This window comes from Acinonyx jubatus, chromosome D3 (assembly GCF_027475565.1).
Source record: "Acinonyx jubatus isolate Ajub_Pintada_27869175 chromosome D3, VMU_Ajub_asm_v1.0, whole genome shotgun sequence".
NCBI lineage: Eukaryota > Metazoa > Chordata > Mammalia > Carnivora > Felidae > Acinonyx > Acinonyx jubatus.
Genome location: NC_069392.1, coordinates 62,248,961 through 62,264,344, shown reverse-complemented (window position 1 = coordinate 62,264,344; position 15,384 = coordinate 62,248,961). Strand labels below are relative to the sequence as shown.

The following is a 15,384-nucleotide window of genomic DNA, read 5'->3' as shown; positions in this document are numbered from 1 at the left end:
TTGGTCAGAAGTACATCTAGCCAAGGAGGCTACTTCTGATCTAAAAAGGAAAATAAGGATATTTGCCACAGAACTTCATGGTTGCCATTCAGAAAATCTCCCAAGTGGTAAAGGATATTACTAAGAAAATTCTTACTTAACAATCCAGTGGAATTTTGTCTAATGTCTTTTTAGAACTAGTTGTTACTCACAAAGAGAATTATAGAGTGATGTTCTTGCTAAGCAAATTTCTGTTTGATTCAAGATAAATGATTACTTTCATCGTGGCATTTCCTGGTAGCTTCATTATACCCACGTGTAAAGACCATTTCCTGGACAATAGTTACTTCATTTGCTTATATCTTAAATGGCTCATGGATTTTTCACCTCTTATTTAAATCTCTTAAATGCAAGTTGTAATATAGCACATAAATGAAATGAGAATAAGGTCTTTAGCAAAGTATTTTCTACTAACAAGTGTAATGATCATGTGTTTTTGTTCATTTGTTATCTAAATCCTAATTGCATTTCTACCCTGAATCTTGACACAGTAATTTGTATCTAAATGCATTCCTAATTTAAGCATTAAAAATAAAAGCAAAATCTGTTTTTGGTTCTTGAATAAAAAGCACCATAGCACCATAATTGTAATTAGTGACAAACAGTGCTGTAGTTTTCTTATAGTGATAGATAAATACTATAACTGCATTGCTGTCTCCTAAATGAAGTATAATAAGCTCTGTCAGCACAAGATGGTTCTCTTTTAGATATGAATACATTTTGCCCCATAAAACCAAAAAATCCATTTTTACTTCTATTAATTTCTTGATTACTTATTACACAGAAGACATTTAAATCATATTCCATGAAATAGCTTCACATTGTCCTGCATCCTTTGGTCCCGGAGAATTTTCTCCCTTCCCATCAATGCATACTAGCTATGATAATAGAAATCTAGTCAATTCGAGTATTAAAAACAAGCATAGAAGTTAATTGATTGGAAATGGCTGTTGGTCCTATTCTTGAGATCATCTAACCTCGTCTTTTTCTTTGTTAATGTACTGATTGTTCATTGCCTGATTTGTAGGGTAGAGTGGTAACTTGCCTACACAGAGATGAAATAATGACAAGAACAGTCTCCTCTGGCTATAGTATAATTTGTCACTAATTTAAAAGTTATATCCAAGCAGGTTATTCAATCACTGGTGTGTGGAGACTCGACCTCAAGCTGTTATGCATTCCTTGATTCTGGGTTGAGACATCTTTTCTTCTACCAGGCCCTTGGGAATATCATGGGGTCATTAATTTTCAGTTTGCTTTAACAGCAAGATTTCTCATGCTCACAAAAAGGGAATTGAACTCTGTGCCCCTTAGTAATTTGGTTCTTTGTGTTTGGGATTGAGGGCAGGGAATACATTGGAATGCATTTACATCCAATCAATATTTATTGCTTATACAATATGGTAAGGTAAAACCTGGCTGCAATTAAGCCACAGGCTGTTAGAATCTTCCCAAATTCTGTTATATGAGCAACTGGAGGAAAAATGAATAAAGGTGCAACCCCACACCTTAGAGTTTCTTTACAGAGATCAAAAGGGAGCTCGTAGAAAACACCTGGGGTACCATTGCCTCTTCTTCCTTCAGTTTCTCCATCTTCCGTACCCACACACGTAGGCACAGCTTTCTGGGCAATATGTAGCACATACATCATCCCAGATAGCACACAACTTCAGCAAAAAATTATGGCTGCAGAGAGTACATTTTGAACTCTCCCACAGCTGAAAAGCTGTTTACCATAGGATTAGTTGATTTGAGCAGGGGAGATTCAAGCCAGATTCATTCTTCTTGTTTGCATGCCAGGAAGGCAGAGGCCACACAGAGCCTCCCAGCCCACAGCTGTTTCAGAGAACTACTTTTCTGTTTCTGAGTGCAGAGGTGGTGCCATCTGCACTGCTTGAGGTTTTCTTGTGGGCACATTCTGTACTCTGCTACAGGCTTTTTAATTAACTGAAAGCCAGCTAAAGGGATGCTCATCTATTGAGGCTGGAGAGTAGGAGAAACAAAATCACAGAAGATGAAGAAAATGAAAAAAAGTCTTTATTATCAGAAGACTAATATTCTGCAACAGTACCTTGGATGAGGCCCAATGTTTTGAACCAGCCACCAGGGAACAAGATCAATTGCATAAGGACAAAAACATTATGCTGTATTAAGAAGGGGAGCAAATCATCATAGTTATGCAAAGCAGGCAGAGCATTATGCTATAGGGCTCTATCCATAAAACATAAGTGTTTGATAATTATCATAAAGGTAAAATGCATTCGCTAAAATAGTGTGCCTTGGAAAGTAGCATGCACCACACAGTTTACTTTCGATTTTGCTGGAGGTGTTTTCTTAAATAGCTCAATTAAAATAATTTTCTCTACTTATGAGTTAAACTCAACGTAAGTACAAATCTGTGCATATAATGGCATAATTCAAACCTACATCCATATCTAAGTACCATAGAAAAAAAATTCATAATTCTTTCTTATTGCTTCTGCCAACTCCCTGCCTTGCGGGCCTCCTTCACAATATTCCCTCCCTGCTCCCAATCCAGCAGACTTTCCTCTCCCAGCTCTTCTGGGATTTTTCCTGCAGTCTTATAGATGGTTTTCTTTAAGCAGTAACGTAAGTTGTTTAAAGGTCAATTTTGATGGAATTCTAATAAACACTTAGTTATTGCTATTAATATTCTGTGTACATAAGTACTACTCATCATAGTTATTCTTTTTTTTCAGTCACCACAAGTGACTCTGAAAAAAATCTCTGTGCCTGGTCTGATACAACTCTAAGGCAACCGAGTTGCATTTCCTTTTGATTTTTAAAAAAGAGGAAACAAATTGGACCTCTGCAGTCAGATTTAGTCTGTGTAAATAATCCTCACTGTTGATAAGAAAAGATTCCATAAGAATACAGGATTTGTTAGTACAAAAATTTAAATCAGTATTCTTTATCACTGTATTCCTGCAATAAACCAGAGTTTGTTGAACATATTGAAACAAATGAATTATTACTTCTTCATGGGTTTTCATCTTGAATCCCAATTTCAACTCTGGGTTTCAACCCTACCTTTCTAAAGGCTTGTTGGATATTTCTGTTCGTAGTTAGTTAGCACTGCTCTCTCACTTAGCAACACCTTCACCACCAAACCTACTTCCCTTTAAGACTACCCTTCATCCAATTTCCATCACTAATGGGTTGAATGTACCAGCCACCAACATTCATGAGCTTGGTGATTTTCCCCTCTCCCTCTGTTTGTGTCTCATTTGGGTTACTGTCAGCCCGGTCCTTGAGAGAATGCAGTGAGCACTTCTCTGCTCACCCTTGTTAGACAGGTAGTGTGAATACAATATGAGTTTTTGGTTTTTAAGCATCAAATATTTTGTGGTTTTTTGTTATCACAGAATAATCTAGCCTGTCCAGACTAATATAATCATACTGAATTCTACATAAACAATTTATCTCTCAAGAGTAATGAAAATTTAATGTCTTCCTTTTAAATAACCCTATTTTATAGGTTTTTCTTGTCATAGAGCTCTAGCCAAAATCTGCACTATATTATTGAATGAGTGAGGATATAGTGCACATTCTTGTTTTCTTCCTAATTATAAAGAAAATACCCTTTAGTATGAGGTTTATCTTGAGCAATTTTGTCAGTACTTTTTAGCAGATGAAAATAATTTTCTCTTCTATTCCTAGTTTGCTAAAAGAGTTTAAAAGAGAACTTCCTATTACTTTTATGTACAGAAAATTCAGCAGCACACACTTAGCCCAGTTTGGTGGCCAGTTCTTTAGACTTTGCCTTTTCCATCTTGGTAATGTGAGCCATCAACTTTGGACCCAGGATGCTGCCTCCCCAATAAAGATGGATCTCATCATATCTGTCATTGTCATTGGTCCCAATAGTTTCCACCAGCTTATCCAGAGCTCCTTTGTTTTCCCAGTTAACCTATGTGAAGATGTAGGTCTTCCTGTGGACAGGGTGCCCCAGCCTGGCTTTCCCCTTGATGATGCAGTAGGGAACCCCATCTTATGACACAGCAGGCAGGAAGACAATCAATTCAATGGGATCCACATCATGTGCAATCACTACAGGCTGAGCCTTCTTGTTTTCCACCAAGGTGGTGACAGTATTAACCCCAGCTCAAATGACAGGCAGCCTCTTAGTGGGGACATGCCCTTTGCTGGCAGCTTTCTTCTCAGCCCCAGGGGCCAACAGTCTCTGCTTCTTCTCTTGCTCTATCTCTGGTCTGTATTTGTGAGCCAGCTTAAGCAGTTGAGTAGCTGTTCAGTGGTCCAAAGCCTGGGTGAACTGGTTAATTGCAGGAGGCACTTTTAGACATTTATACAGAATAGTCCTTTGCTACTGCAGCCAGAGGTAGTGGGGTCATTTGACAAAGCGGGTAAGGTCCCTTTTGGGCTGGATGTCCTGTCTGAAGGCAGAATTCTTGGACCTTTTCTCAAACAGGGGAGTGACCACCTTCTTGTTCTCCTGCTTCTTCACGACAGCAGGAATCAGGGCCACCTTTTTCCCCTTAGCCTTCTCTCCTTTTTTGCATCTTGGATGGCTGGAGGAGACAACTAGACTTTTTTTAAATCATCAGTGGGTTGTCAGATCTTATCAAATGACTTTCCTACATCTGTTGACATGCAGATATAGTTTTTCCTCTTTTAAGTTTTTAATGTGGTGATTTTATTACTTCATTCTTCTAATGTTAAACCAAACTTACATTTCTAGGTTTAATTTAACTATACTATCCTTTAAAATGTATTGCTGGATTCAGTTCATCAACGTTCTTTTAAAAATTTTGTCATTTATAGTCTTGATCAAGACTGGTCTGTAGTTTTCCTTTCTTATATTTTCCTTGAGAGGTTTAGGAATCAAGATTACAAAATGAATTGGAAAGTATTCTCTGTTTATCTAGACTCTGGAGAAGTATATATAAGATAGAATGTATCTATACCATGTGTGTATAATTCACAAATGAATAAATATTCATATAGTGGGGTTGAACTAAACTTTTTTAATGATGAAGGGATGTTGAAATTCTTTGGTGACCAGTGATACACATAAAGCGTATAAATTCCCTAGTTTGACATTTGACGCTCTCTACAATCTAGCTCTAGGCTCTTTTTTCCAATCTTAAGCCTTAGGGGAAAATATTACTCTTGATTTCCATTAGCTATATTCCTTTTCTTTTCCTAAATTTGTAGAACTGTATTTTAAATCCATAAGAGAGCTTGTATGGTCTCTGGAAAAGTCTTATCCTTTTTCAGATGAATTTATCTGGTCTCAAGAAGGTTGAGTTAGTTTTCCAAAGTCACGTGACTAAAAGAGTCACCCTGTAGGTTCTAACCTCCTTTGTGAAGTTGTCTCTTGTTTTTCTAACCACTTTCCTGCAACAGCAGCATGACTCACCACTGCAGTTATAACACACAATACCAAACTCATCCCCTCTCACAATACATGACTTCCCCAGAAGACTGCTAGTACTTATGACAGTCTGTTATTTATGTGGGTAGAAAATGCAGGGTATGCTATAGACACACAATAAATACTTGTGGATTGAATGTGCTGTTGAATGCACTGTGTGTTCCATTACACTGTAAACTTCCTGAAGACAAATTCAGTGCACAGAAGGTGCTCAAAACATGTACATTAAGTAAAGGAATGCATGGGATAAACCATATGGTTTGGAATAAACCATGAATAAACATATGAAATAAACCATAAAGTGCTAGAACCAGCCCAGTGATTTTTTTTTCTACTCTAGTTTGCTACTTTGTAGACAAAGGACATAAATTCACAAACAATACGTATTTGAAACACCTTACTTTATTTTCTGAAAGAGAACTGATTATTCAGGAGTTAACAGGAGAAGAGATTCCCTAAGGAGATTTTTTCTAAAAACAGCCTGTTTCGAAAGGTTGCCTCAGGGATTGTTGTGCTAAATGCTCTCAGCAAAATGCAGAATAACAGGCATCCATGTGCTCTTTGTGTAATCAGAAGGGCTGTGCTATTCATGTGTCTGAGTGTGTGTATGGAACAAAGAAGAATTTATAAATATTTATAAAATATACTCAAAAGTAGTACGTGCTTCCAGAGTTAGAAACGATGATTTGTGCAATAAGATTTAAAGTGTGGTATTTTCTTTAATTAAGCATTTATAAATTAATAACACAACCTAACATGTTCTATTTAAAGTTAAGATTTTATTTTTTATTGGTATTTTTAAAACAGCTTTATTGAGGTATCACTGACAATGAAAAACAGTGTAAATATTTAAAGTATACAATTTGAAAAGTTGACATATACACCTTCATGCAACCATGACTACAATCAAGATAATGAACATATCAGTCATCTCCAAAAGTTTCCTCTTGCCCCTTTGCTATCTCTCCCTTCTCCTCCTATCCCTACCAACTATGTCCAGGCAGCTACTGATCTACTTACTGTCATGAAACATTAGTTTTCATTTCCTAGAATGTTATATAAATGGAGTCATGTGGTATATATACTTTCTTTGTCTGGCTTATTTCAGTAAGGTTAATGACATTGTGATTCATCCATGTTATAGTATATACTAATATTATAATTCTTTTTTTAATTGCTGAATAGTAGTCCATTGTATGGATATACCACAGTTTGTTTTATTCACCTAGTTGATGGCCATTAGGATTGTTTTCAGTTTTTGACACTTAAGATTACTAGATATTAATGCACAAGTTTTTATATGGACATGTATTTTCATTCTTCTTAGAAATACTTAGGAATGGAATGGCTAGATTCCATAGTAAGTGTTATTTTGGGGGGAGAGGGTATGTTTTTTGCTTTTCAAAGAAATTACCCAAGTGTTTTCCAAAGTGGCTGCACCACTTTATGTCCCCACCAGCATGCTTAAGAGGTTCAACCTAAAGTTAAGATTTTAAACAACTAAAGTTTATAATGTGCTCTTTGTTTTTTATTAATCTGTGCATTTCCAGAGTACCTATCAGTTATTGAAAATGAAAATGTAATTGAAACACCGCCCTAAGGTTGAGTCATTAATGTTTTTTTAAGGTTATTTGTTTGAGACAAAGAGAGAGCACAAGTGGAGGAGGGACAGAGAGAAAGACAGACAGAATCCCAAGCAGGCTCCTCACCATTAGCACAGAGCCTGATGTGGGGCTTGAACTCACAAACTGCAAGATCATGACCTGAGCCGAGATCAAGAGTCAGACACTTAACGGACTGCACCACTCAGGCACTCCAAGTCATTAATGTTTTATAGAGGACACAAATGCTGACAAATTTCATGTATTTGGTCATGATCCTCATTATCACCAGGTTGTGAGTCAACTCATGTAGAGATTCTCTAGAGTCACAAGAACAGCATATACCAAGGCCCAGTCAGAGCCTGTGGAAGGTTGAAGAGAAAATAGGATGCAGAAGTATTTGAACTTTGCTTATATTCCAAGGTGACAAGTCTGGATGTTATTCAAGAAATTATGGAGTGGCAGGAATAATATCATTTTATATTGTTTATATTATTGTCAGTGTAGTACAGGGTTATGAAAAGCAGTGTTGTGTAGTGGGTAAGATCATGGACTCTGAAATCAGATTGTATGTGTACATACCCAGTGCTGCTTCTTTTAAGCTGCATAACCTTAGGGAATTTCACAGCTCCTTACTTTCTTCATCTACAAATGAAGACAACAATTGTAACAACCTCCTTGGGTTGTTTGGAGGATTGATGAATTAATAAATATAAAGCACTTAAGACAATGCCAAGCATACTGAAGCAGCATATATGCTAAGTTGATGATGATGAGAGATGATGATGATGATGATGATGATGATGATACAGTATTAAAATAGAATTAACAGTGAGGTCCATAGTTGGAAGTGGGGAAAGCATTTAGAGAAGCAAAATTTTACCTTAAAGAGAATGACTTTGAATAATGACCAGATATGCTATTATATTTACTCCTTGTCTCTTCTCTTCTGGTCAAACTGGGATCAGACATAACTCTTGTTAGACAAAGGTGTTGAAATTAAATGTGATTGGAATATAAAATCTGGAATTTAGATAACTGAGATTTGGAATGGACAAGAAAATGTGACCTTACAGTAGCAACTTCTAAGAAGTTCTTTTTATTTCCCCCTATCAAATAGATGTAGGGATTATAGTATATGCTAAGAGGAGAATGACATTGAACAGTGAAGATTTGGGAAATTAATGTGAAGAAATCTTTGTGAAAGACTCTCTTTATGTCAGCTTCCATCTTAATTAACTCTATTGGAATGGCTGGCAACACAGTTCTTCAAATAGTCCTGAAACACTTGCTCTTAACCATTATGCTACACACGACTGCTGGGGGTGGGGTGTTGAGAGGTGAATAGTTCTAAATATTTAAAGCAACTAGATCCCTTTTTAGTAAGTTCACTCTGGAACAGTGTGAAACATGGTCTGAATGAAATTGGGAAGCACTGAGAGTAAGTAGTCCAGATGCATGTTCAATAGTCCAAGGTCAGAAATGGTGAAGTTATGGATCATGTCAGTAGAGAAGGAGAAGTATTTTAGGATAATGTTTTGGGTTTGATGATAGCATCTAAGAATGAGAGAAGTTCATGGGGTAGATGTTGAGAGTGTTAATTTTCCTTAGGAGCACAGAAGTTGAGAGTGTTGTTTGGGTAAGATAATTAGGTGAGACACATATTAAGTTAGTGTTGTCTGAAGCTGGTCCTATTTGTGATCAATTGAAAATAAATTAGAGTTTCTGAATAGCAGGGACACATGGGTGGCTCAGTAAGTTAAGCATCTGACTCTTGATTTTGGCTTAGGTCGTGGTCTCATGGTTCATGGAATCGGGGCCCACCCTGCATAGGACTCTGTATTGACAGTGTAGAGCCTGCCTGAGATTCTCTCTCTCCCTCTCTCTGTCCCTCTCCCACTTGTTCCTCTCTCTCTCTCCCTCTCTCTCTCAATAAATAAGCATTTTTTAAAGAGAATTTCTGGAAACAAAATGTATGGAGATTTCATCAACCTGGAGCCAAAGGCAAAAATGGATAAAATTACCAAGAGAAAAGCATGTAAAACAAACAAACAAAGAAAGGGAACAATAACAGAAAGCTGGAAAACATTGGCATTCAAAAGGAAGATGAAAAGTAATGTGAGAGGAAAGATGAGCAAATTTTCCTTCAATGACCTCTTCATCCTTCCCTTATATTTTGATGTTCCCAGGGTACCATGTTCAACCCCTGTTCTTTAATGTATATACCTTTGTCTTCAGCTCAGAAGCCAAAAAGCCAACTGCCTACTAGATATTTCCATTTCAGCAGCCCCCACCTGGCAATTCAAACTCCTCCAGGGAGTCCCTCATTTGACCATATTAAGTCCAAAAACTCCTTTTATGCCCCCTCTTTTAGTGAAGTGCACCATCATTCACCTAGTGGCTCAAGTCTAAACAAAGCTCTGGATCATTCTATGGTACTTTCCCTTCCACATTTTCTAAATTTAAGTTTACTGCATTTCAAAAATTCTATACCATTTAGAGCTAACTCACTCCTTCCTCTTATAAACCATAGTAACTCCCTTTTAAGTTAGGCTTTCACATTTATTCATCTGGTTGCTGTGCAGTTTCTTAGTTGTGTGTTCTGTCACCTCATCTCCTTCTGCACTTCCCCTGTGATTGTTTATGTCATTTCTTGCATTAAACATAGTATTGATTTCCCCATGGATAAAATTCAAATTCCTTGGAATTGTATATAATGATTATTCGAGTCTTGGCAACCTATTGATCTTTATCTTTCACAAATTCTTAAGTGTGAAGCCCCTAATATATATACCTTGCTGGTTTGAATTTCAGAATGATCTGATGTAACTGACCATGCATATGTATTTGATTGCTTGAAATGTCTAAATCAGTGGTCATCAATTATGGCCTGTGGACCAAATCTAGGCTGACATCACTTTTATAAGTTTTATTGGAATACATCCATGCCTCTTAATTTACATGTTATATATGGATTCTCTCACACTATGGGGCAGAGCTGAATGATTGTGATAGACATCATCTGCCCCCCAAACCTATAGTGCTTACTCTCTGGCCCTGCACAGAAAAAGCTTCCCTAACTTGGGTCTAAAGTGATGTTATAAATACTAAGGAAACTTGATCCAAAATAGGATTTCGGAAGTCAAGGAATGTTTTTGCAGGGAACTATGCATCAACTTCATATAAGTGCATAAGTTTAAAACAACAACAACAACAACAAAACTCTGTCTCTCGTATATTATAGGTAGAGCTTATATCTATTGTGTCCTCTTTATACACAAGAACTGAGATTGTCATGTCATCTCCCAATTTTCCACCCACTCTGACCACATGATTGTCTACTTTGAAAAATCCCTTTATTAATGGCCAGAAATCTGAAACCAAACACTTCAAGGCTTGTGGAAGCTATGGGAAAGGGCTTCACAGACTCCAGTCACAGACAACATGGTTGACTGAGGGCCAAAGGCACTGAGCTCTGATATCCATGGCTGCTTTTACACTGAGGTCATCCTCCCCAAAACTCTTGCCAGCTGATGAGTTCAGTATTGACTCTAAGGGAAACCTGTTCCTAGAAAACACATATTCCTCTGATGCTGACTTTGGCCTGAGGATTCCTTGAAGGCCTTGTCAAACATCCCTTCACTTGCATGGGGTCTAGGATGCTTATACCCAACCTTCCTCTTTCCTTCACTCAGAGACAGACTTGCATCACTACCCAACTGCTCTGCCAGCCTTCCGTGCCTCCCTTTCCATTTTTCTTTCATGGGCATTTTCCTACTAAATACTTGCATCTTAGCTCTCTCTAGGTATCTTCTGCTCAAGGGAATTAGATTTTGTTCCCCTTCTCTACAGAGCATGTCTAGTATTTTAACTTTCCCTCATCTTTTCCTCATTCCTCATTCCTCCCCCCTCCCCACTACTTCCAAAAAGAAAATCAACTTTTTTTTTTTTGTCAAGATGGTTAAAAGTCTATAGTGGAACATTCTTAGTGAAGCAATATAATGGAGACATTCTGGATCTTATTACCTCCTTAAAAGCATCAGAGTCTGCAGAATCTCAGAATGAGGTGAGCATTATTTTCTGTGACTTACTCACACAGCTTCAGAAATAGTAGGCAAATGGGACACATGCATTTCTATTTTCATCTGGGACTTTTCTACTCTGATTAATTAAAGAAATGAAGAGAACTAAACTGGGTTATTCTCACATGGTGCCTAGTCATTGATTTATTAAGCAAATATTTATTGACTACCAGCTATGTGAGAGTCAGGCACTGTTCTAGGTCTGTGAATCAGGCCCTTCATTCCCAGCTTTGAGAAGTTAGTGCCAAATATATCATGCAGGCTCTGCCTCTTGACGGTAGCTTTGATGGCTCAGAGATTAGTCAAGAATTTATAAAGTACCCTTTGCCAACATCTACCAGCCCACATAGTCTACAAATTAGAAGTTAATTTTGTCTTATTTTTAAATTGCAAATATATGGGCTCATGGGTGGCTCAGTCAGTTAAGCATCTGACTTTGGCTCAGGTCATGATCTCACAGTTCATGGGTTGGAGTCCCGCGTCAGGCTATGTGCTGACAGCTCAGAGCCTGAAGCCTGCTTCGGATTCTGTGTGTGTGTCTCTCTCTGCCCTTTCCCTACTAACACTCTATCCTTCTCTCTATCTCTCAAAAATAAATAAACATTTAAAAAAATGTTTAAGAATAAATTGCAAATATATCTTTGAAAAGTTAAGACTAAAATTGGATCACAACCTGATGTTTTGATTCAATCAAACAATTATATCAACTAGTGACTTGGGAAATCTGCCAGTGTGACTTTAGCAATGTAAAATAAACTAAATAAATCATACAAGAACCAAACATACATGAGAAAATATAACAAAAATAAATTTTTAAAAAGGACAGATGAAATACATATGAAGAATGAATTGACAAACCAGAAGAAATAGAAAGAATAAAGAAATAGGTAGAAAAAATATAGCTATGATATACAGAATATAGAAATAAATGTGATGGCATGCAGCTAGTCCAAGAAAAGGTGAGAACTAAAATTAAGAGGAATAAACACTCGAGCAAATAATGGAAATACATTTTTAAAATAATTTTTAAAGAGATGACAGATCTCTGATGAAAAGCGCCTGTAAAGTGCCAATAAGGAAGGCACTTGGACATCTTAGAAATGCAAGATTACTATAGATGCCAAAAACATTCCAAAAGCTTAGAGAAATAACAGATCATGTTCAAAAGGAAAAACGTTTTTAAGATTACACTAAATGCAGCATGGAGTATAGTTTTCAAGATACTGAAGGAAAAGATCTTAGAACTTAGAGTATTTATCCAACAATACTGTCATACTAGAATAGTCTGTCATACAAGTCCTTGGAAATTTTAGTCCACATCACTGACTAGGGATCAGTAAAAAAAAAATTTAACAAAAATAAAAGTACCAGCAACATAATTTTAAAATAGGCAAAACAAGTTTTCTAGAAAATGGAACACATATGACCAGTAAACAACCTAAGATATGGTCGATATCTCTCATAATCAGGGGAATTGCAAATCAAGATTGCAATCAAATAGAATTTTAAATCCATTCATTAAGGAAAAAAAAGTATAGGAGGAGCCATCATGGGGGAGAAGTAGGGGGACTGGAATTCCCCTCATCCCTCAAACATAGCAGTATTGAGGTGAGAACACTTGTAATACCAGGAATCCAGGCTACACAGAGTGGCAGAAAAACCTCCACAAGGTACAGACACAGCTTGGTGAGACACAGGTGTGTGTTTGCAAATTGAGAAAGATAAAACTGCTGTGTAGACATGGAGGGTATGGACCCCTTTGGTGGAGAAACAAAAGGGAGAGAATTTGGACAAGGGAAAAACCTCACCCGACCACAGAAAGGGGAATGAAAAATACAGAGAGATCCAGTTTCTACTTTGCAAATGGCCTTAGAAGTGACGATCAGAGTTTTCAGGGTTGTGCAACTTTCTCCAGACTAGAGCCAGCCACATACTTGCACCTGGGGGCCGGGGGGGAGCCAGCTCTGCAGCGATCTTGAGGGGTGTGCTGGAAGAGAACAGTTCCCTCCCTCGAGTACTGTGGGAAGAGGGTATATTGCTCCCCCCCACCTCCAGGGAAAAAAACCCTGCAGGCACCAGCCAGAGGCCCCTTTGTCACTGGGCAGAGTGGTGCTACCCCAGAACCAGGCCCATGTGGAGCTGGATCCTTTAAGACATCGGGTTTTGAATTCCAGTTCATTACCTGTGGAGCAGGGCAAGCCAGCTGTCCACACTGCTCTGTGACAACTGCCTAAACAATGTGGTTTGAGACAACTGGTCTGGGGAGGAGAGATTGGGGTGTCGCCATTTACTCTCTATCACCATCATGGTAGGGCTTCAGGAAAAACGGTTGGGTCCCCAGTGGAGGTGGACCTTACACCAAACCCTACCCCTCTGTGCCTGGTATCTCCTTATCTACTGGAGTGAGATTGACACTGACCAAACCAGGCAGCCTCTCCTCCAGACCAGCACAGCCACTGGTCCCAGGCACCAACAGACAACTGTCTTGAGGTTTTGTATGTTACTTTGTTTATTTTCTATTTTTTATTTACTTTTTTTGTTTTATTATTACTATTATTTTTCTCTTCTTCTCTTTTCCCTTCTTTTTCCTTCTACCCTCCTCCCCCCTTTTTGCCCCTTTTTCCTTTGGAATCAGGCTCATAGTTCCTGATTTGATTTTTGGTCAATTCTTATTATATATATTCTTTATTTCTATGTTCTGGTTGTTTGTTTGTTTAATCAGGAATTTTTACTCTATTATTTTTACACCTTTTCTGTATTTCCTTCTTCTTTATTTTCCTCTTTCTCTAGATTAAGCCTTATAGTTTCTTTGATACTCTGCCTGGTTGTTTTTTCTTCTTCTGTCATTTCTCTCTTTGTATGGGATAAGGCCCCTTCCACCACCACCTCTTTTCCCATTTTTCCAGGGTTACTTCAATGAACAAATCAAAGCACACCTGGTGGAAGATCCAAACCACCACTATGAACAGTGAGATGCAACAGAGATGCAACAACAGAGTACACGAAACACACTCCAAGAACACTTCCTGAAGTTCCAGGCCCTGGACACTGTATGACCCCTTTTTAATATAGTAGTAGAAATTCCAGGAGGAAATGACAGCCAGAGAATTGCTCAAAACAGGTATAAACAATATATATGAACATGAATTTAGAATAATGGTCATAAGACTAATAGTTGGGCTTGAAAAAAGCATAGCAGACAGCAGAGAATCTATTGCTACAGAGACCAAGGACCTAAGAACTAGTCACCATGAATTAAGAAATGCCATAAACAAGATGCAAAATAAGCTACATGCAGTGACAGCAAGGATGGAGGAAGCAGAGGGAAAAATAAGTGAAATAGAAGATAAAATTATGGAAAATGATGAAGCTGAGAAAAAGAGGGATAGGAAATTACTACACAATGAGGGGAGAATTAGAGACCTAAGTGATTCAATGAAACGTGATAATATCTATTCCCTGACTTTAGCCTGTACTACAAAGCTGTAATCATCAAGACAGTATGGTATTGCGACAAAAACATTCACATAGGCCAATGGTATAGAATAGAGAACACAGAAATGGACCCACAAATGTATGGCCAACTAATCTTCGACAAAGCTGGAAAGAGTATCCAATGGGAGAAAGACATGTCTCTTTAGCAAATGATGCTGGCAGAATTGGACAGCAACATGCAGAAGAATGAAACTGGACCATTTTCTTATACCATACACAAAAATAAATTCAAAATGTATGAAATACCTATTTGTGAGACAGGAAACCATCAAAATCCTAGAGGAGAAAACAGGCAACAACCTCTTTGACCTTGGCCTCAGCAACTTCTTACTTGACATGTCTCTGAAAGCAAGGGAAATAAAAGCCAAAATGAACTATTGAGACCTCATCAAGATAAAAAGCTTCTGCACAGCAAAGGAAACAATCAACAAAACTAAGAGGCAACCAATGGAATGGGAGAAGATATTTACAAATGACATATCGGATAAAGGGTTAGTATCAAAAATCTATAAAGAACATACCAATATCAACGCCCGAAAAACAAATAATCCAGTGAAGAAATGGGCAGAAGACATGAATAGACACTTTTCCAAAGAAGACATCCAGATGGCCAACAGACACATGAATAGATGCTCAACATTGCTCATCATCAGGGAAATGCAAATCAAAACCACATTGAGATACTAAATCTGGTAAGAGCAGCTAAAAATTAGCAACTCAGGAAACAACAGATGTTTGGTGAGGATGTGGA

General features: G+C 37.7%; 1 pseudogene; it reads right to left on the bottom strand.

The window, feature by feature from the left end:
- Positions 1 to 3,771: 3,771 nt before the first annotated feature.
- LOC106972935 (60S ribosomal protein L7a-like) lies at positions 3,772 to 13,445 on the bottom strand (annotated as a pseudogene).
- Positions 13,446 to 15,384: the final 1,939 nt, after the last annotated feature.